Raw genomic sequence first — 23,524 nt, 5'->3', positions numbered from 1 at the left:
ACCTTCAGGGTTTAAACCATAGAGATAGATAGAGGACTAGTGCCCATAAGTCAGTTTTAGCATGGGCAGCGCCATTGAGGACTTTCACCATTTAAAGTAGTAAGCTAGGTGGGAATTCCCATGGGTTAAGGAAGGATCACATAATTCCATCCTGGGCCGGTATCAACAAAGCATCTCAGAAAAGGTCCCAGCAATCCTTTTAAAACCTGTTTTACAACAATAACAAAACAACTCCCAGCTCAAAGTAGGTTTTAAGATGATGTTAAGACACTGCCCAGACAAAGTCTGAGCCAGAAGTAAAATCAACTCATTAAAGTTTATCTCAGCTGGTAATCACAACAATTTGAGGTAAACCATTGGATGATGGGTAAGGCATCGCCAGCTGTGAACTCTATAGCACGCTTCAGACAACCACAGTGAACATGACTGTACAGCAAATGTTGCAATGGTAAAACGTTTGATATAATTTTCGCCTAACACAATCACTTTGCCTACTCTTAATTATTGCATAATACACTATTTATACAAAAGTATGTGGACACCCCTTCAAATGAGTGGATTTGGCAATTTCAGCCACACCTGTTGTTTACAGGAGTATAAAATCGAGCACACAGCCATGCAATCTCGATAGACAAACATTGGCATTAGAATGGCCTTACTGAAGAGCTCAGTGACTTTCAACATGGCACCAAATTTCTGCCCTGCTAGCGAAGTAGTAGGCCACAGAAGCTCAAAGAACGGAACCGCCAAGTGCTGAAGCGCATAGCATGTAACAATCTCCTGTCCTCTGTTGCAACACTTCCTACCGAGTTCCAAACTGCCTCACGTCATGGTTGTTTAAAGCAGAATTTTGACAATATTACTGTTATATCAACACACTCATCACTCCCGTTTAACAACTCTGGATTGTTTTGGCACAGTAGGTATCAAGTCACTTGTTGATAATCTTGCATACAATGTTTGAAAGGTCTATCATTTTCATTGAACACAATCCAAAGTAACATAAGCCCTTCATGCCTTCAGTAATTGAACACTGGAGTGATAGATGTGCAGAAGAGGAATGTGCAAGTAGAGATACTAACGAGGCTTTACCTAGCAAAGACTTATAGATGACCTGGAGCCAATGGGTTTGGCGACAAATATGAAGCGAGGGCCAGCCAACGAGAGCATACATGTCGCAGTGGTGGGTAGTAATGGGGCTTTGGTGACAAAACGGATGGCACTGTGATAGACTACATCCAATTGGCTGAGTAGAGTGGTGGAGGCTATTTTGTAAACGACATCGCAGAAGTCAAGGATCGGTAGGATAGTCAGTTTTACGAGGATATGTTTGGCAGCATGAGTGAAGGATGCTTTGTTGCGAAATAAGAAGCCGATTCTAGATTTAATTTTGGATTGGAGATGCTTAATATGAGTTTACAGTCTAACCAGACACCTAGGTATTTGTAGTTGTCCACATATTCTAAGTCAGAACCGTCCAGAGTAGTGATGCTGGAAAGGGCGGGCGGGTGCGGGCAGCAATCAGTTGAAGAGCATGCATTTAGTTTTACTTGCATTTAAGAGCAGTTGGAGGCCACGGAAGGAGAGTTGTATGGCATTGAAGCTCGTCTGGAGGTTAGTTAACACAGTGTCCAAAGATGGGCCAGAAGTATACAGAATGGTGTCATCTGTGTAGAGATGGATCAGAGAATCACCAGCAGCAAGAGTGACATCATTGATGTATGCAGAGAAAAGAGTCTGCCCAAGAATTGAACCCTGTGGCACCCCCATAGAGACTGCCAGAGGTCCGGACAACAGGCCCTCTGATTTGACACACTGAACTATTTCTGAGAAGTAGTTGGGGAACCAGGTGAGGCAGTCATTTGAGAAACCAAGGCTGTTGAGTCTGCCAATAAGAATGTGGTGATTGACAGAGTCGAAAGCCTTGGCCAGGTTGATGAATACGGCTGCACAGTATTGTCTTTTATTGATGGCGGTTATGATATCGTTTAGCACCTTGAGCGTGGCTGCACCCATGACCAGCTCGGAAACCAGATTGCATAGTGGAGAAGTTACGGTGGGATTCGAAATGGTCGGTGATCTATTTGTTAACTTGGCTGTCAAAGACTTTAGAAAGGCAGGGTAGGATAGATATAGGTCTGTAACAGTTTGGGTCTAGAGTGTCTCCCCCTTTGAAGAGGGGGATGACCGCGGCAGTTTTCCAATCTTTAGGGATCTCAGACGATATGAAAGAGAGGTTGAACAGGCTAGTAATAGGGGTTGCAACAATTGCGGCGGATAATTTTAGAAAGAGAGGGTACAGATTGTCTAGCCCAGCTGATTTGTAGAGGTCCAGATTTTGCAGCTCTTTCAGAACATCAGCTGTCTGGATTTGGGTGAAGGAGAAATAGGGGAGGCTTGGGCAAGTTGCTGTGGGGGGTGCAGAGCTGTTTACAGGGGTAAGGGTAGCCAGGTGGAAAGCATGGTCAGCCGTAGAAAAATGCTTATTGAAATTCTCAATTATAGTGGATTTATCGGTGGTGACAGTGTTTCCTAGCCTCGGTGCAGTGGGCAGCTGGGAGGAGGTGCTCTTATTCTCCATGGACTTTACAGTGTCCCAGAACTGTTTGGAGTTTGTGCTACAGGATTCACATTTCTGTTTAAAAAAACTAGCGTTTGCTTTCCAAACTGCCTGTGTGTATTGGTTCCTAACTTCTCTGAAAAGTTGCATATCGCGGAGGCTATTCGATGCTAATGCAGTACACCACATGATGTTTTTGTGCTGGTCAAGGGCAATTAAGCATGTCCCAGTTTAGGTCACCTAACAGTACAAACTCTGAAGATCAATGGGGGCCAATTAATTCACATATGGTGTCCAGGGCACAGCTGGGGGCTGAGGGGGGTCTATAAGTCTATATAGACTTATTTCTGGAAAGGTGGATTTTTAAAAGTAGAAGCTCAAACTGTTTGGGCACAGACCTGGATAGTAAGACAGAACTCTGCAGGCTATCTCTGCAGTAGATTGCAACTCCACCCCCTTTGGCAGTTCTATCTTGGCCGGAAAATGTTGTAGTTGGGGATGGAAATGTCATAATATTTGGTGGCCTTCCTAAGCCAGGATTCAGACACGGCTAGGACATCAGGGTTGGCTAAGTGTGCTAAAGCAGTGAATAAAACAAACTTAGGGAGGAGGCTTCTGATGTTAACATCCATGAAACCAAGGCTTTTACGGTTACAGAAGTCAACAAATGATAGCACCTGGGGAATAGGAGTGGAACTGGGGGCTACAGGGCCTGGGTTAACCTCTTCATCACCAAAGGAACAGAGGAGGAATAGGATAAAGGTACGGCTAAAGGTTACCGTGTTCAGGGACACCGTGTTCAGAAAAGCTAGCGGGCCGGGGCTAGTAGATGGATCTTCGGCGACATCGTAACAGAATAGCCTGTTGAGACCACATTGGGCGATCATGTCGGCAGTCCAGTCATGATGGATTGGCGGGGCTCCGTGTCAACACTAAAGGGTCCAGGCCAATTGGCAAAGGAGGTATTGTAGCCCTAGAATTAGCTGGTATATGGGCCTAGCTTGAGGCTAGAGAGCACTCGTTTCAGCCAGCAGCAGAGCACTCGTTTCAGCTAGCTAGCTGCGATGATCCGGAGTAATGATCCGGTGTAATGATCCAGAGCGGTAGGAATCCGGTGATATGGTAGAGAGAAGTAGTGTGATGTGCTCTGGGTTGATATCGCGCTGTGCAGACTGGCAAGTGTTGTCCGAGCTAAGGCTGGCTGATGACGGGGAAAAAAGGCGAGGACCGCTATCCGTGGCTAACAAAGACTAGTAGCTAGTTAGCTGGCTAGCTCCTGATGGAAGTCCTAGTTATAAGGAATAAAAATAGCAGATCCGTACCACATTGGGTGAGGCGGGTTGCAGGAAAGTCTATTTAGTTCATAGATAGAAAGTGAGATTAAGATATATACAAAAAAGACCGGCTATTTACACGGGATAAGACATGGGATAAGACAAAGACAGATACACACGTCCTACTGCAGCACCATCTTGGATAGCATGATATACTGTAACGTAGTTCTAATCTAGATTATGATTGATCATATACAAATCTCAAACAGTTATTTTAACAATTGCAAAGCAATTTCATGTGGTGCAGCAACCACTGACTTGCTGCATTTTTCTATTTTCAAGACACTTGCTGGTAACTAGTTACTGGTTAGAACATCTCCTGAGGTGTCCTAAATATCTGTTGACTAGGTGAGACGCTTATGACTAAAGAGGCTTAGCTTTTATTTTTACCCATAAGAGTAGGTGTAAAATGTCTCTATTCTCAGCACTTACGACCAATTTTCTACTCTGAGACACTTCATGGATGCAGGCCCAGGTGTGGCCAATTAGTGGGTGCGGCCAACACATCTGAACACACTTAACAAGGATTGAGAGAGTTTTGTTGACGCTGAGAAGGAAATGTGTGTGTTTTTAAATAAAATTATTAGAATTTTATTTAAACTTTACTAATGTTTTCTTGTGGTTTTTATGGAAAGTTTTCCTGATGTTCTGAGAACCTGCAGAAAATGTTATGCTGATCTACTGAAATCCCACAGAAGAAGGTTGTTTCTTAACATTCTCTGAATGTTCTGAGAACATGACTTTAAATAGAACCATGAGGAAACCTATAGAAAACGTTATGCTTAAGTGCTGAAATTCCCACCTAAGAAACATATAGTTTTCAGAACCTTATGTGCTAGCTGGGTATCCTGCATCATTCCCAGAACATTGTGGAATTGTATGCAAAATAACCCTAGGACAATGACGCTTTCACCAAGCTCTAAGAAACATATGGTTCTCAGAACGTTATGTGCTAGCTAGAAGCCTCATCTATTATCTGCAAATAACTATACTTATCATTTGGCTATGACTGTTTTCATGACCTTTAGAAGAATTAAGCTAAATTGTACAAATGGAGGAGGGAGGAGGGAGGAGGGAGGAGGGGGGAGGGGGGAGGGAGTAGGGAGGAGGGAGGAGGGAGGAGGGAGGAGGGGGGAGTGAGGAGGGGGGAGGGAGGAGTGAGGAGGGGGGAGGGAGGAGGGAGGAGGGAGGAGGGGGGAGGGAGGAGGGAGGAGGGAGGAGGGGGGAGGGGGGAGGGAGGAGGGAGGAGGGGGGAGGGAGGAGGGAGGAGGGAGGAGAGGGGAGGGAGGAGGGGGGAGGGAGGAGGGAGGAGGGAGGAGGGAGGAGGGAGGAGGGAGGAGGGAGGATGGAGGATGGAGGAGGGAGGAGGGAGGAGGGAGGATGGAGGATGGAGGAGGGAGGAGAGGGGAGGGAGGATGGAGGAGGGAGGAGGGAGGAGGGAGGATGGTCCAGGGCTGCTACATCACACTAGCTCTCACTCCTCACTCCGCTGTAGAGGCACAAACAGGCTAGGCTGAGGTTTTATTTCTCACAACTTTCTTACATTCATTCTGTGATTAATGTACAACCCACAAATAAAGGCAAGTTCAATTACCGAATTACACTAATCAATAATGTTTGATTAACAAATTATTTATTAACATTATTTAAATTCCCCCAAATATCAGACAACATGATAATTAAATAATGGTAACGAATCTAATTTCTTATTAATCCACAGATGATCCAAGAGGATCCATACTGGTCGGGGGGGTTCACATTCTGAAACTGGACTGTGGTATTACAACAATACCAGGTATTACAACAATACCACTAAACTATTTAGAGTGCTACATTCAAAACTGTGCTGGAACACCTCATAATGACAAATGTTAGAGACATAAACAGAAACACTTTCTGTACTGTATATATCTATGGTTGGAGATATGACGGCATGCTTCTGTGTGCATGGCTTCAACAAGCCATATGCCTTTGAGAGGACACATAGGACCGACAGTAGGTCAAAAACCTTCAGTTTTTACACAGACTGGCAGACTGCACCAAGTGTTTACACAGACTGGCAGACTGCACCAAGTGTTTACACAGACTGGCATACTGCACCAAGTGTTTACACAGACTGGCAGACTGCACCAAGTGTTTACACAGACTGGCAGACTGCACCAAGTGTTTACACAGACTGGCAGACTGCACCAAGTGTTTACACAGACTGGCAGACTGCACCAAGTGTTTACACAGACTGGCATACTGCACCAAGTGACCTCTACACTATTTCCCCCCATGGGGATTGGAAACAGATGAAGTATCAGTTTTTGTATCTACAAGTTTATACAAAGTTATACTCCTTTTTTTCTCCTGGATTCTGAAATAACACTGTATTTATTGATGTACAACAGTGAAGAATGGTTCCATTTCTAAATGCATTTCTAGTTTGGTAGAGTGTAATTATTTTATTTTTATAATTATTTTCTGAAATAGAAATTATTGCATGTTTGAATTTATATTTAAGTAATTTACCTGATGCTCTAATCCAGAGCGAGGGCATACACAGTAACAGGACTAAGGTTTTAAAATAGAGCCAAGCTGGAGTCATATTCTATACAGGACGCTGCCATCTAATAGTTCAAATGAATGGTTAAAATGAAACTGACTACATTTTTTTATTCAACCTTTTATTTTGACAGGGAGTCATGCTGAGGTCAATGTCTCTTTTGCACATGAGCACATAGACAAACAAATCAATTCTAAAAGCTTTAACAAGATAAAGGTATTTTGTTTCATTTGGAAACAGCATAACATTTTGTACAAGTAGAATAGTTTGATCATCCCACCCACAATAGAACAGGGGTAGGCAACCCTGTTCCCGGAGAGCCGCAGGATTTTGTTCTAACTAGGTACCACACCAGGGGTGCGTTCAGTTTGCTTGAACACTTGCTATGTTGGGCACGATTTGTACTGAATGACATGTTTTCCCAAAACGTTCTTGTACGTTCTTGAACAGACTTTGAGATACGTTTGCTCCATTCAGTGGGTGTGCCGGGGTGTGGCTTGAAGCATGACGGCATATTTAAAGGGCACCGGTGCATTTGGGTGGGTCAGTTTTCCATAACCCAACCCAACCCCTTCAACTAGTCATTCCTTACACCACCGTTTCCGTTCAATTGAATGTTCTGTTCTGTTTTTATGTACTGAACGAAGCCCTGACCAACTGAGCAAATTGATTAGTTCAGTGATTGCTGAAATTCAACACACCTGGTCTTCCAGGTCAGTTAAATCAAAAACATGAAGTGCCTGCGGCACTCTAGGACCAGGATTGACTACCCCTGACATCGAGGAAAGGGAACAGCTGTACATCCAACCACGCATGGGAAAACACACCACACCTCTTCTGACAGTAAGTGGAAATCATATCATGTCACACTGTTACATTTGAGTTTATTTGCATGAATTTCAAGCATGGTACAAAGTCAGAGAAGATTCAACCCAAACCCTTTGGTAAAGGGGCTCAGTGAATGTGAAGTGGAATGTGTGCAGATGGGTCAGTTTTTCAGAGGACAGTTAGCCAGCTGGCCTTTCCAGATACACTCCAACTCTCTTGGAATGGGAGTGGGGGACATGTATGGCAGTACTCTTCCCATTGTGCCTGGCAAAGTAACTGTCATCATCTCAGTTCAGACTCCAGGACTTGTCATTGTATCCAAGCAAACAGTCTTCATCAATTCCTCTCCTGTTGATTCCTTGATATGTCACTCCTATAAAAGCCCCTCTCCCAATCCAATTTGCCTCCCAGTAACAGTGCCCAGTCAGACCCTGTCGACACAGCACCTGTAGCCAGACCTTCAATCTCTCTGGGTGATCAGGATAGGGCTGCTGCATCCATATCCGTGTCACTCGTCTGTTTCCCTCAGACAGAGAGAGGTATTTGCTGTATGTGCTGTGTTTGGGTCCAGAGTGAGCTCACAGGCATCTGAATGAGAATGATAAGACAAAATGAATAGAAAAATCAATGTTACAATGTCATAAAACTCATCCGAATGTATAAAACTCACAAACTTATCAACACGTGCTCAGTTCAATTGTAGCCCCATCATAATATCTATGCTGTAGACCTTTTCCTCGTGGTGAAATAAAATGACAGAATGGGTTTGAGTCAAAACCCTTTACTATGACCTGGTAGACTCACAAGATGTTTTCAGGATAAAAAGTGCAGTCGTTTGTAACAAAGACTGGTTTGATAATTCCAGCAGAAATGTAGTTGTATTGATCCTCTGTTTATACTCTGCATTTCCTTCTTGTCTTAAAATGCATACTAACTTTCCACAGCAGTCATGATGACTTACATTTCATAAGCCCAGGTTTGATCCTGCCCTTTCCATCATGGTCCACGCTAGTGCAGAGAAACTGAAGAACAGACTGAGTATGGACATACACAACCAGTATGGAAAGTGTATAAAGTAAACCGTATAATACAAATGTATTATTTCAGCCCACCACATATTTATTATTTACCTGAGTTTCTCCAGTTCACAGAGTGGATGATTCAGTACAGCAGAGAGCAGGTTTACTCCTGAGTCTCTGGGTTAATTGTAGTGTAGCTCTTTCAGGTGCGAAGGGTTTGATCTCAGATCTGATGCAAGAGAAGCACAGCCTTCCTCTCAGACTCTACACAATGACAACCTCAAACAAGATAAAACAATTGTCAGATAAAACTGTCACACAATAGTTACAAAACATTTGGGTCACTGCCCTCATTTTCAATATGGAGTGACTCACCCAAGTGAGAAAATCTCATGCATTCATTTATCTTTACACGATAACATTATTTTGCTGCTACAATTATAACCCTATTACGGGGGCTGAGTCACTGGCTTACTGGTGCTCTTCCATGCCGTCCCTAGGAGGGGTGCATCACTTGAGTGGGTTTAGTCAATGGCGTGATCTTCCTGTCCGGGTTGGCGCCCCCCCTTGGGTTCGTGCCGTGGGGGAGATCTTCGTGGGCTATACTCGGCCTTGTCTCAGTGTAGTAAGCTACCATTCTGTTTTCTGTATACTTCTGGCCCTTCTTTGGACACTGTGTTAACTAACCTCCAGACGAGCTTCAATGCCATACAACTCTCCTTCCGTGGCCTCCAACTACTCTTAAATGCAAGTAAAACTAAATGCATGCTCTTCAACCGATCGCTACCAGCACCAGCCCGCCCGTCCAGCATCAATACTCCGTACGGTTCTGACCTAGAATATGTGGACATCTAGAAATACCTAGGTGTCTGGTTAGACTGTAAACTCTCCTTCCAGACTCACATTGGAGATGCTTAATCCAAAATTAAATCTAGAATCGGCTTCCAATTTCGCAACAAAGCATCCTTCACTCATGCTGCTTAACATAACCTAGTAAAACTGACTATCCTACCGATCCTTGACTTCGGCAATGTCATTTACAAAATAGCCTCCAACACTCTACTCAGCAAATTGGATGCAGTCTATCACAGTGCCATCCGTTTTGTCACCAAAGCCCCATTACTACCCACCACTACAACCTGTATGCTCTCGTTGGCTGGCCCTCGCTTCATATTCGTCGCCAAACCCACTGGCTCCAGGTCATCTATAAGTCTTTGCTAGGTAAATCCCCGCCTTATCTCAGCTCACTGGTCACCATAGCAGCACCCACCCGTAGCACGCACTCCAGCAGGTATATTTCACTGGTCACCTCCAAAGCCAATTCCTCCTTCGGCCGCCTTTCCTTCCAGTTCTCTGCTGCCAATGACTGGAACGAATTGCAAAAATCACTGAAGCTGGAGACTCAGATCTCCCTGACTAACTTTAAGCACCAGTTGTCAGAGCAGCTCACAGATCACTGCACCTGCACATAGCCCATCTGTAAATAGCCCATCCAACTACCTCATCCCCATACTGTTATTTTGATAAATGTTTTGCTCGTTTGCACCCCAGTATCTCTACTTGCACATTCAGCTTCTGCACATCTATCACTCCAGTGTTTAATTGCTAAATTACAATTATTTCGTCACTATGGCCTATTTATTGCCTTACCTCCCTTATCTTACCTCATTTGCACACACAGAACTTGTTCTCAACTAGCCTACCTGGTTAAATAAAGGTGAAATATATATATTTCTTAAAGTTGGTGGTTGAATATATCCCTCTAGTTGTGTGGAGGCTGTGCTTTGGCAAAGTGGGTGGGGTTATATCCTGCCTGGTTGGCCCTGTCCGGGGGTATAGTCGGACGAGGCCACAGTGTCTCCCGACCCCTCCTGTCTCAGCCTCCAGTAATTATGCTGCAATAGTTTGTGTCAGGGGGCTAGGGTCAGTCTGTTATATCTGGAGAATTTCTCCTGTCTTATCTGGTGTCCTGTGTGAATTTAAGTATGCTCCCTCTAATTTTCTCTCGCTCTCTCTTTCTCTTCTCTCGGAGGATCTGAGCCCTAGGACCGTGTTGCTGCTCCAGTTTCAACTGTTCTGCCTGCGGCTATGGAACGCTGACCTGTTCACGTGCTACCTTGTCCCGGACCTGCTGTTTTCGATTCTCTCTCTCTCTACCGCACCTGCTGTCGCTAACTCTGAATGATCGGCTATGAAAAGCCAACTGACATTTACTCCTGAGGTGCTGACCTATTGAACTTGCACCCTCTACAACCACTGTGATTATTATTATTTGACCCGCTGGTCATCTATGAACGTTTGAACATCTTGGCCATGTACTGTTATAATCTCCACCCGGCACAGCCAGAAGAGGACTGGCCACCCCTCAGAGCCTGGTTCCTCTCTAAATTTCTTCCTAGGTTCCTGCCTTTCTAGTTTTTCCTAGCCACCATGCTTCTAAATCTGCATTGCTTGCTGTTTGGGGTTTTAGGCTGGGTTTCTGTATAGCACTTTGACATCGGCTGATGTAAAAAGGGCTTTATAAATTTGATTGAAAATGTGATAGACATGTGGCTTGACTGAACCATGCAGTAAAACTGTGGTGATTGTTCAAATTTGCAAGCCCTCTCATAATATATGGTGAGTTTGTCACGTTCCTGACCTTATTTCCTTTGTTCTGTATTGTTTAGTTGGTCAGGACGTGAGCTGGGTGGGCATTCTATGTTATGTGTTTCTATGTTGGGTTCATTGTCAACTAGCCTGATATGGTTCTCAATCAGGGGCAGGTGTTTTACGTTTCCTCTGATTGAGAACCATATTAAGGTAGGCTGTTCTCACTGTTTGTTTGTGGGTGATTGTTGCTGTGTCTGTGTTTGTTCGCCACACGGTACTGTTTCGTTCGTTCATGTTTTATGTTCTCAAGTTCAGGTCTGTTCACGTCGTTTATTATTTTGTAGTTTGTTCAAGTGTTTTTTCGTCTTCGTTATTGCTATAATAAATAAGTATGTATTCAACCCACGCTGCGTTTTGGTCCGATCCTTGCTCCTCTTCAGACGAGGAGGAAGACGAGCGTTACAGAGTTGTTGATTTTGCTAAACATGTCTCATACAATCCAAATGAACTTACTTCAGTTTCTCCAGTTTACAATGTAAACTTTCCAGTTTACATTGTAAACTGGAAAGTTTACAATGTATATATATACATATATACATATATGTATATACAATGTATATATTTACATATATATATATATAGTGCAATTTATTGGTTTATTACAACAAATGTGAAGTCTGTTACGTTAATGTCTTTAGTTTACAGTGTGTACTCCCCAGTCCAGCAGGAATCACCTTTACCCCTGAATCCTGCAGGTCATTGTCACTCAGGTCCAGCGTTCTCAGGTGTGAGGAGATTGAGTTGAGTGGAGGCCAACGTTTCACAGCATCTCACTGTGAGGTAACATTGATTCAGCCTAAACACATATTAAGAATGATTACATTCTGCCAAAGTGTGGAAGGTTGCGTTGAGACTACTAGGCTTCCATCCACTTGTCGAAAGATCTTTCAAGCAAATAATCTAAGTGCTTCTGCCTTGTCAGAAAACTGAAGGAGAGAGAGGCTGCTTCTGAAAACGGCAAGGTGACCGGGTACAATTGTATGGTTAAAACATTACAAGTACGACCCACACAGATTGATCAAGTATAGCGACAAAGTTGAGGAGAAATTCAGCGGGTCGGATACGAGGAGTATGTGTGTCACGATCGTCGTCAGGGTGGAAATGACCGGACCAAGATGCAGCGTTGTGAGCGTACATTTCTTTTTATTTTGAATGTCGCCAACAAAAACAAGAAACAACAAAAACTAACATGAAGCTGACTAGGGCTATACAGGCCACTAACACAGACAACTACCCACAACTAAGGTGGAAAAACAGGCTGCCTAAGTATGATTCCCAATCAGAGACAACGATAGGCGACTGTCCCTGATTGAGAACCATACCCGGCCAAAACAAAGAAACAGAAAACATAGAAATAAAGAAACTAGAATGCCCACCCTAGTCACATCCTGGCCTAACCAAAATAGAGAATAAAAGCCTCTCTATGGCCAGGGCGTGACAATGTGGCAGGGGCTTTTAACGATCACAGATTACAAAAAGAAAGCCAGTCACATCGCAGACACCAACACCGTCCTACCCGACGAGCTAAAAACCCTTTTCTCCTGCTTCGAGCAACACGCCTCAGAGCTGCCGAGGAGAGCCCCTGAAGACAACGAGGGCTATGTGCTTATGGTCTTCACGGAAGACGTATGTAAATCCTTAAAGCGTGTTAACCCTTGCAAGGCTGCCGGCCCAGACGGCATCCTTAGCTGCGGACTAAAGCTCGACAGAGCATGTGCAGAGCAGCTAGCTGTTGCGTTCTCTGACATTTTCAGTCTCTCTCTAGCTCAGGCCGTTATCCCCACCTGCTTCAAGATGTCCACAATCATGCCTGTGCCCAAAACGGGGAAAGTAACAACTGAATTACTACCGACCTGTAGTACTCACTTCCGTCATCCCGAAATGCTACGGGAGGCTAGTCGAAGACTACATCACTTCCTCCCTCCTCGACACATTCGACCCTCTCCAATTCGCCTACCACCCCGACAGATCCATGGACGACGCAATCGTCATTGCACTGCACATTGCCCTTACCCACCTGGACAAGAGGAATGCATATATTAGGATGCTGTTCATCGACTACAGCTCGACTTTCAATACCATAGTGCCCTCTAAGCTCACCACTAAGCTCACAGCCCTGTGACTGAACTCCTCCCTATGCAACTGGGTCCTGGACTTCATGACTGGCCGCCTCCAGATAGTGAAGGTAGGCAACATTACCTCCTCCACACTGATCCTCAACTCCTGTACTCCCTGTATATCCACAACTGCGTGGCCTCACACAACTCCAACTTCATTAAGTTCGCTGATGACACGACAGTAGTAGGCCTGATTACCAACAACGACGAGCCAGCCTACAAGGAGGAGGTAGGCACTCTGATGGTGTGGTGCCTTCTCCAAGGAGGTGACATGGTCAAACCACACGGACACCGTGGTGAAGAAGGGACTGCCCTTACCCACCCACTACTCTTTAACCTCAGGAGGCTGAAGAAATTTGGCCTGTCCCCGAGGACCCCTTACAGTGTTCTACAGGAGCACCATTGAGAGCATACTATCAGGCTGCATCAAAGCCTGTTCTGGCAACTGGGGAAAATGCTTTTAGTTTGTATGCCCCCAGCTCATGGATTAGCCTTCAGGCCACCTTGAAATTAGACTCGCTGGTCTCCATTGCACAGTTTAGATATTATTTATTGTATGTTCACAGGGATCCCTTGCAAATGAGAATTTGGTCTCATTGGTGAACCACCCTCTATAAATTAAAGTTCAATTTTTTAAAAGTATAAAAATCCTCGGGCGCTGACCGCAAGGCACTACAGAGGGTGGTACACTGCAAGCCCTCCAGGACACCTACAACATCCGGTGTCGCAGGAAGGCCAAGAAGATTCTCAGGGACCTCCAGCCCACACTCCTTTCTGAAGATCTGTGTACACACTCCTGAGTACACTGAAGCTTCTTTGACACCACACTCTCTCAGGTCATCCTCATAGAAGATCAGATGGACTTTTTCCAGCTGTTTGAAGGCCAGTTTTCCAAGTTACATAATCATCTCTTCATCTTTGTGTAGAACTTTAGAGGTTCTAAGGTACTTCTGATTCCTCTGTTGGGTCTGAAATACCATAAAGTGAGTGAACATTTGAGTCAGTCTTGGACATCTCTCCACTCTGCTTCACTCAACAGTCTCTCTAGAACAGTAGCTGAAATCCAACAGAACACTGGTATGTGGCACATGATGTGGAGACTCCTTGACGTCTTTATGTGTGTGTTATGATTCTTTTGGCCAGGTTCTCATCATTGACTCTTTTCACAAAGTAATCCTCCTTCTGTGGGTCATTGAACACTCCTACCTCCGTCCACTGACTGATATGCTCTCGAGGGATTTGATCGACTGCTGCAGGTCGGGAGGTTATCCAGAGGAGAGCAGAGGGGAGTTCTCCTGTAATGAAGCTTGTGATCAGCACATCCACGGAGGCTGGCTGTGTCTCATCCGCCAACACCTTGTTATTTTCAAAGTCCAGAGGCGGTCAACTCTCATCCAGACTGTCAAAGATGAACAATACTTCAGACTCTCCCTCAAGAGTTGTAACGTCTTTCATGTTAGTGAATAATTGATGAAGCAGTTCAATCAGACTGCAGTCCAAATATTAGGATTGATCTTACGAAAAGGAAGTGGAAACAGGAAATCAATGTTCTTGTTCTCCTATCTTTCTGCCCAGTCGCGCACACAGTTTTTCCCACTCCAGCAATGCCAATTGTAAGCACTGATTCGATTTTCTTCTCTTGGTCAAGCAGAGGTTTGAAAATCTTAGTTAGAAAGGACTGTGTTAATGTTTTTCTGCTGAATCTGGTGTTCTGGCTTCCAGATGTCTGACCTTGTGCTCATCAATGACCCCTCCCCAGTCCCCCTCGATCACATGGAGCTCAGTGTAGATCTTGTTTAGAAAGGCAGAGCTTGCAAGAAAGGCATTTCACTGTACTTGTGCATGTGACATATTTTTTTTTAAACTTAAACCTATCAGTAGCCTTGTGAGGGTACAATCACTGGGGTAGCCAAAAGAGAAAAATAAGCCATATTAAAACCTATGTGTTGTGATAATTGCGTAGTTTGCTCTATAACCTGTTTAGTTCATATGCCTTGCCACTGTGATATATATATATATATATATAAGGCCGAGACATTAAGAAGACCCAGTGGCAGAATAAATTCAATCACACCTTTTGTTTCATCACAAAACTGGAGTGCAACCTCTGTCCACAAAACATATTGCATGTAACAAACAGTTACATGACCTACAAATGGTCAAGCAAGATAATGTTTCAAACATTTTCGGACTACTAAACTATTGATTTAAAACCACGGAGAGTTTCCGCAAGTCGCAAAGAAACCAGGAGCTGCCTCCACTATTCCAGCACCATTTCAACTTCAACATTTTAACATCATCAAATCACCTACGCTTAGTCTAATACAGTGACGACTAAAAGATACCAAAAACAATTTAGTCCAATCAATGTAAGCTAAATATGATGTGGCTTTCCATGGTTCTGATTTCTGTGTGTGTCTGCGTTCGTGCAAGTAGAAAAACATGTTGACTCATCCTACTTGTAGAGAAATCCCCAATGCCATCTATAAAACAGTCTATGACTCTCATACAGTACACACTTTTAGTTTTTTGTTGTCCTAGGCTACCTGGCTAATATGCTTGCTCGCTAGCCTAACTTCCTTTCATTGGCAGCGATGAGCCAACAAGTTAACATTCGCATAATACACTGAACAAAAAATAAACTCAACATGTAAAGTGTTGTTCCCATGTTTCATGAGCTGAAATAAAAGATCCTAGAAATGTTCCAAAACGCACAAAGAAAAGATTTTTCAAAAATGTTTGTTTACATCTCTGTTAGTGAGCATTTCTCCTTTGCCAAGATAATCCATCCACCTTACATGTGTGGCTTATCAAGAAGCTGAATAAACAGCATGATCATTACACAGGTGCACCTTGTGCCGGGGTGCCCCATGGTGTCGGTGGGGTTATGGTATGGGCAGGCATAAGCTACGGACAACGAACACAATTGCGTTTTTATCGATGGCACTTTGAATGCACAGAGATACCATGACAAGATCCTGAGGCCCATTGTCGTGCCATTCATCTGCCACCACAACATCATGTTTCAACATGATAATGCATGGCCCCATGTCACAAGGATCTGCACACTTCCTGGAAACTGAAAATGTCCCAGTTCTTCCTAGGCCTGCATACTCACCAGACATGTTACCCATTGAGCATACTCCCCCCAGAAATGATAACCTCCCCTGTTATTGTAATGGTGCGGGGTAGCATGTCTTTGGGTATTATATTTGTGCATGTAACTTTCCCACTCATCATTGGTCACGATTCATTCAGGATTATCCATAATCATTCATGTAGAAGTGTTTAGAAACATATTCTATTCTTATTTAGAATAAAAGTGACTCCAAAATGACACAATAGGTCATTTACCATTCCTTTCTATTGGGCACAAAATAATCTGAAAAAACAAAAAAACAAAACAGCAAATGCATCCAACACATTTGTAGAGTCACAAGCTTGATGTAGTTTTTATTTATATTTTTTTTTTCACCTTTTATTTAACCAGGTAGGCTAGTTGAGAACAAGTTCTCATTTACAACTGCGACCCGGCCAAGATAAAGCAAAGCAGTGTGACACAAACAACAACACAGAGTTACACATGGAATAAACAAACATACAGTCAATAACACAATAGAGAAAAAGTCTATATACAGTGTGTGCTAATGAGGTAGTCATTGCGTGCTATGAATATGGGACAAAATACTTAACTTTTTACTACTTTAATACACATACTGCAATGGATGAAAATACCCCCAAATTAAAGCTGACTGTCTGCACTTTAACCTCAGTCATTGTATCATTTAAAATCCACAAGCTAAATCAACAAAGTGCATCGTCACTTTTCCATGAAATAAATGTTGAATATTCCTTGGGCAGATAATATCCTACTCATCACTCCACTTGCTTAATTAATTAGCTTTTGTTTTGAGCCAACTAACCATGATGGTGTTCCTACTCCAGGGCAGCTCAGTGTAAACAAGCCTAACGGTGGGGCAGGAATCTGCTGAATACTTGTACTACAGATCGGTTGCATGTGCACCAGAGGTAGTTTGGAGGTAAACAAAGTGCTCAAAAGTACTTTATTTCGTATTTTGGAGAACTGACAGCCTGTGCATACAGAGAAATGTTCACCACTCTAGCATAATCTTTACTTTGGTGAGCTACGAAAATAGCTAGGCTATATATTGACGCCAGTTACTAAACAAAATTCTCCTGAACAATTTGTTATTGAGAGCACAGCTAAATGACACCCTGGACCAGAGCTAGCATACGATCTACTTTGCAGATCAAATGCATATCTTTCCGAAATAGCTACTATTTAGAATATCTTTGCTGTTGCAAGCCTGAGCACGAGAACAGAATCACAACAGTTTGATGATCATAACAGCTAAACACAATGAGTGGTTCCCGATACACATAGGCCTATTGTTCTTCTAACCTGCACAGGCCCACACCAGTGGCGGTCAGTGCCGTTTAAGATGAGGGGAACGATAATTTATTTTATGAGCATGGCCTTATTTCTATTACAGCATATTGGATGACTGTCATTCATATTCCATTCACCCAGCTCAATGTAACATCGATAGATGTTTTTTTTTCAACAGAATCGGCGGAATGAATACAACCCTGAATAAAACTTTCCGGAATGAATGCACCTTTCCAAGCCAAACCTTCATATCATAACCGCTAAACGCTACAATTCCTACATCGTGTCACCATATTATCTAAAGTCATAGTCAACATACAGTACCAGTCAAAAGTTTGGACACCTACATATTCAAGGATTTTTCTTTCTTTTACTATTTTCTACATTGTAGAATAAAAGCGAAGACATCAAAACTATGAAATTATGTAGTAACCAAAAAAGTGTTATACAAATTAAAATATATTTGTATTTGAAATTCTTCAAAGTAGCACCCTTTGCCTTGATGACAGCTTTGCACACACTTGGCATTCTCTCAACCAGCTTCATGAGGTAGTCACCTTGAATGCATTTCAATTAACAGGTGTGCCTTGTTAAAAGTTAATTTGTGGAATTTCTTTCCTTAATGCGTTTGAGACAATCAGTTGTGTTGTGACAAGGTAGTGGTGGTACACAGAAGATAGCCCTATTTGGTAAAATACCAAGTCCAAATCAAATCAAACGGTATTAGTCCCATGCGCCGAATACAACAGGTGAAATTTATTTATTTAATTTCACCTTAGAGTGAAATACCTACTAACCAACAATGCAGTACAAATAAGAATAAGAAATAAAAGGATCAAGTAATTAAAGAGCAGCAGTAAAATAACAATAGTGAGACTATAAGGGAGTACCGGTATAGAGTCAATGTGTGGGGGCACCGGTTGGTCGAGGTAATTGAGGTAATATTTACATGTAGGTAGAGTTATTAAAGTGACTATGCATAGATGATAACAGAGAGTAGCATCGGTGTAAAAGAGAGGGGGAATGGTAGCCATTTGATTAGATGTTCAGGAGTCTTATGGCTTGGGTGTAGAAGCTGTTAAGAAACCTCTTGGACCTAGACTTGGCGCTCCGGTACCACTTGCCGTGCAGTAGCAGAGAGAACAGTCTATGACTAGGGTGGCTGGAGTCTTTGAAAATTTTTAGGGCCTTCCTCTGACACCGCCTGGTATAGAGGTCCTGGAAGGTAGGAAGCTTTGCCCCAGTGATGTACTGGGCCGTACGCACTACCCTCTGTAGTGCCTTGTGGTCGGAGGCCGAGCAGTTGCCATACCAGGCAGTGATGCAACCTGTCAGGATGCTCTCGATGGTACAGCTGTAGAACCTTTTGAGGATCTGAGGACCAATGCCAAATCTTTTCAGTCTCCTGAGTAGGTTTTTTCGTGCCCTCTTCACGACTGTCTTCGTGTGCTTGGACCATGTTAGTTTGTTGGTGATATGGACACCAAGGAACGTGAAGCTCTCAACCTGCTCCACTACAACCCCGTCGATGAGAATGGGGGCATGCTCGGTCCTCTTTTTTTCTGTAGTCCACAATCATGTCCTTTGTCTTGATAATGTTGAGGGATATGTTGTTGTCCTGGCACCACACGGCCAGGTCTCTGACCTCCTCCATATAGGCTGTCTCGTCGTTGTTGTGATCAGGCCTACCAATGTTGTGTCATCGGCAAACTTAATGATGGTGTTGGAGTCGTGCTTGGCCATGCAGTCATGAGTGAACAGCGAGTACAGGAGGGGACTGAGCACACACCCCTGAGGGGCCACTTTGTTGAGGATCAGCGTGGCGGATGTGTTGTTACCTACGCTACCACCTGGGGGCAGCCCGTCAAGAAGTCCAAGGATCCAGTTGCAGAGGGAGGTGTTTAGTCCCAGGGTCCTGTTGAGCACTGAGCTGTAATCAATGAATAGCATTCTCACATAGGTGTTCCTTTTGTCCAGGTGGGAAAGGGCAGTGTGGAGTGCAAGAAAGATTGCATCATCTGTGGATCTGTTAGAGCGGTATGCAAATTGGAGTGGGACTTGGAATTCTGGGATAATGGTGTTGATGTGAGCCATGACCAGCCTTTCAAAGCACTTCATGGTTACAGACATGAATGCTACGGATCAGTAATCATTTAGGCAGGTTATCTTAGTGTTCATGGGCAAAGGGACTATGGTGGTCTGCTTAAGACATGTTGGTATTACAGACTCGGACAGGGAGAGGTTGAAAATGTCAGTGAAGACACTTGCCAGTTGGTCAACGCGTGCTCGCAGTACACGTCTTGGTAATCTATCTGGCCCTGCGGCCTTGTGAATGTTGACCTGTTTAATTGAAGGTCTTACTCACATCGGCTGCGGAGAGCGTGATCACACAGACTTCCGGAACAGCTGGTGCTCTCATGCGTGTTTCAATGTTATTTGCCTCTTAGCGAGCAAAGAAGTAGTTTAGTTCATCTGGTAGGCTCGTGTCATTGGGCGGCTCTTGACTGTGCTTCCCTTTGTAGTCTGTAATGGTTTGCAAGCCCTGCCACATCCGACGAGCGTCAGAGCTGGTGTAGTACGATTTGATATTATGGCAAGAACAGTTAAAATAAGCAAAGAGAATCGACAGTCCATCATTACTTGAAGACATGAAGGTCAGTCAATCCGGAACATTTCAATAATTTTTTCAAGTGCAGTCGTAAAAACCATCAAGCTCTATGATGAAACTGGCCCTCATGAGGATTGCCACAGGAAAGGAAGAGCCAGAGTTACCTCTGCTGCAGAGGATAAGTTCATTAGAGTTACCAATCTCAGAAATTGCAGCCCAAATAAATGCTTCACGGAGTTCAAGTAACAGACACATCTCAACATCAACTGTTCAGAGTAAACTCCGTGAATCAGGCATTCATGGTCGAATTGCTGCAAAAAAAGATAGTACTAAAGGACACCAATAAGAAGAATAGACTTGCTTGGGCCAAGAAACACGCAATGTACATTAGACAGGTGGAAATCTGTCCTTTGGTCTGATGAGTCCAAATTTGAGACTATTGGTTCCAACCACCGTGTCTTTGTGAGACGTAGAGGAGGTGAACGGATGATCTCTGCATGTGTGGTTCCCACTGTGAAGCATGGAGGAAGAGGTGTGATGGTGTGGGAGTGCTTTGCTGGTGACACTGTTAGTGATTTATTTAGAATTCAAGGCACGCTTAACCAGCATGGCTACCACAGCATTCTGCAGTGATACGCCATCCCATCTGGTTTGCGCTTAGTGGGACTATCATTTGTTTTTCAACAGGACAATGACCCAAAACACACCTTCAGGCTGTGTAAGGACTATTTGACCAAGGAGAGTGATGGAGTGATGCATCAGATGACCTGGCCTCCGCAATCACCCAACCTCAACCCAATTGAGATGGTTTGGGATGAGTTGGACCGCAGAGTGAAGGAAAAACAGCCAACAAGTGCTCAGCATATGTGTTATTTTATTGTTTTGATGTATTCACTATTATTTTACAATGTAGAAAATAGTACAAATAAGAGAAACCCTTGAATGAGCAGGTGTGTCCAAACCTTTGACTGGTACTGTAGCTAATAGAACTAATGCATTAGTGAACCCGCTACAATCATGCAGTACAGTGTACAGTCAGCAAGCACTTTAGCAGTTACACCGGCGGGCAGAGGTGGAAATAAATTAATAAAACCAAAAGCTTACCTTGGCTTGGAATAGTTCCAGTGTTGGATAGCTATAGCCAGCTACCTAACATAGCATGCCTTGCTGTTTGAGCCAGGTGTTTGAGTTGGCTACACTAGCTAGCTGTGAAAGTGAAAATAATACATTAAAATATAACTAGCTCTGTCTCTCCCTCTCTCTCTTGCTTCTTCATTTAAAAAAAAAAAAATTCAAACATTTAAACTATTGTCTCTTTGAGTCAACTACTCACCACAATGTATCCACTGCAGTGCTAGCTAGCTGTAGCTTATGCTTTCAGGACTAGATTAATTCTCTGATCCTTGGAGGAAGGAAGCTAGCTGTCCTCCGGCTACACCATGGTGCTACCCTACAGAGTGCTGCTGAGGCTACTGTAGATCTTCACTGCAAAACAGTGTGCTTTAATAAATTATTTGGTGACATCACGTGAATATGTTTACTATCGTTTTATCTAAAAATGATAGCTTTTTTAATGTTTCACTATTTTTTTAAATAGGAGGGACCTACCTGAATTTGTCCAAAAGAAACGGTTGTTTTTGGTTTTCAGTTTGCTACAGTGTGCAGTGCACTAATTAATATGACACTGCCTACCTCTCTACCTGTGCAATCTGAAGGGTGTGCCTCTGACCTATGATGACGTCAGTGTGCTGGGGCAGCATGGAGACATCTACGACGATATTGGATACATTCACCTCGACATACAAGCCAACTTTGTCATCTCCCCCCCAGAGAGGACAGAAACTACTGGTGAGAGCTTTGTAACTGTGTGTGTGACATCAAATCGACACAGAACAGATGTGACTTACAGAAGACTGCAGTGTGGATATGTTGTAGTTTTTTACAATGATAACATAGTGTATATGGAAAGGGTCAGAAACACTGCTTGCAAAGGTCTAGTTGAAGCTAACTCTCTCCTCTCCCATCCCTCCTCCCCTCTCCCTACCCCTACCCTTCTCTCCCCTTCCTTTCCTCTCCAGGGTAGAGTAAATAAGCTTGGTGTGAGTCATGAGTCTGATCCACGGCTCTTTTAACGCCAGTATTCCGAAGCCGGCCCGCATCACCATGGAGACCTGGAGGGAGGCAGGGCCCAGGATAGGAGCGGAGCTGGAGTTTGAGGCCTGTCAGCTGGACTCAGACACAGTCGGAGTCCTGCTGATCAGAGGACGAATGGACAGGAAACAGTAGGTTAGAGAGGGTGTGTCTGAGATGGACTATATTGCTATTGGACTGGCCTGCACAGAATCAGTAGTCAAGAAATCGCCTTGTATCCCAAATAAATACTAAAGTGTGTGTGTGTGTGTGTGCCTGCGATGGTTGTGTGGTGTGTGTGTGTGTGTGTTGTGTTTTCTCACTCTCAGGGTTCAGGAGCTGATGGCAGCATGAGAGAGTTTTGATTCCAACGACCCTGCAGAGCAGCTGGAGGAACCAGACACAGAACCTGCTCTAGAACCTGATCTAGAACCAAGCCAAGACTTGCTTGACGCCACTGGGAAACTCAAGAGGAGGGGGAGAAAGAAAAACACAGTGGAGGAGACTGCAGTAACAACACCCGACCAGCAGGGAGACGCTGTGTTTGGAACAGCAAAGGACAGCGGCACTAACGGCCACATATAGGAGGAGAAGAGGAAGAAAAAGAAGACGCGACAGAAAGACGAGGAGAGGGCAGTGGAGTGGAGGGCAGTGGAGTTAGCTAATCACAGCCCCAGGACTCCCATGTTGTTGGGGTGATCCTTCTCACAGCTGTTAACATTGTTTCCTATAGAAACCTGCAGAAGTAATTTATTTCAGAACTACAGCTTTACCCTTCTAGCTATCACTAGAGCACATCAACATGCTGTAGGGTTGTTCAACAAGTCTTAACCAGTGTCTTCAACTTGGCAGTCTTCAATCTGAAATGGAAGCCAATTCCCTATGGAGTGCACTAGTTATTCTATAGGGCCTGGCCCTTGCCAAAAGTAGTGCATTATGTAGAATGCCATTTTGGACAGGTTGTTTGTTTTCCTCACGGTCTCAGAGAGAGGGAAACATGTTGCTAGTGTCCAGCCCTTCTACATTTGTATAGGTGCCACATTGAAGGCTTCAGTAAAGCAGAGAAAAGTTTTTATATTCGTTAAATAATTATAGATTTGGAAGTGACTGTGTTGTGTGCCTTTCATAAGTTTGTGTGTTGGAGGATAGCAGTTATAATTGTAGATGTGGGTGGTTATTGAGTGATGTACTGTGTGTCCTCAAAGACACCTTCCCAAGTCACCTGAGTGGGTGTGTTGTTACATGTTGTACAGTTTGTCACATTGTTTACCAGGAAGTTATTATTATACAATCTGGACGGTTTATACAGGGAGGGGG

General features: G+C 43.8%; 1 pseudogene; it reads left to right on the top strand.

Moving 5' to 3' along the window:
* The first annotated feature begins 12,381 nt into the window (after nt 1–12,381).
* LOC120022051 lies at nt 12,382–22,906 on the top strand (annotated as a pseudogene).
* The last annotated feature ends 618 nt before the right edge of the window (nt 22,907–23,524 follow it).

This window comes from Salvelinus namaycush, chromosome 27 (genome assembly GCF_016432855.1).
Source record: "Salvelinus namaycush isolate Seneca chromosome 27, SaNama_1.0, whole genome shotgun sequence".
Classification (NCBI taxonomy): Eukaryota; Metazoa; Chordata; class Actinopteri; order Salmoniformes; family Salmonidae; genus Salvelinus; species Salvelinus namaycush.
Note: the sequence above shows the minus strand (reverse complement) of the source record. Positions and strands in the feature narration are given on the sequence as shown.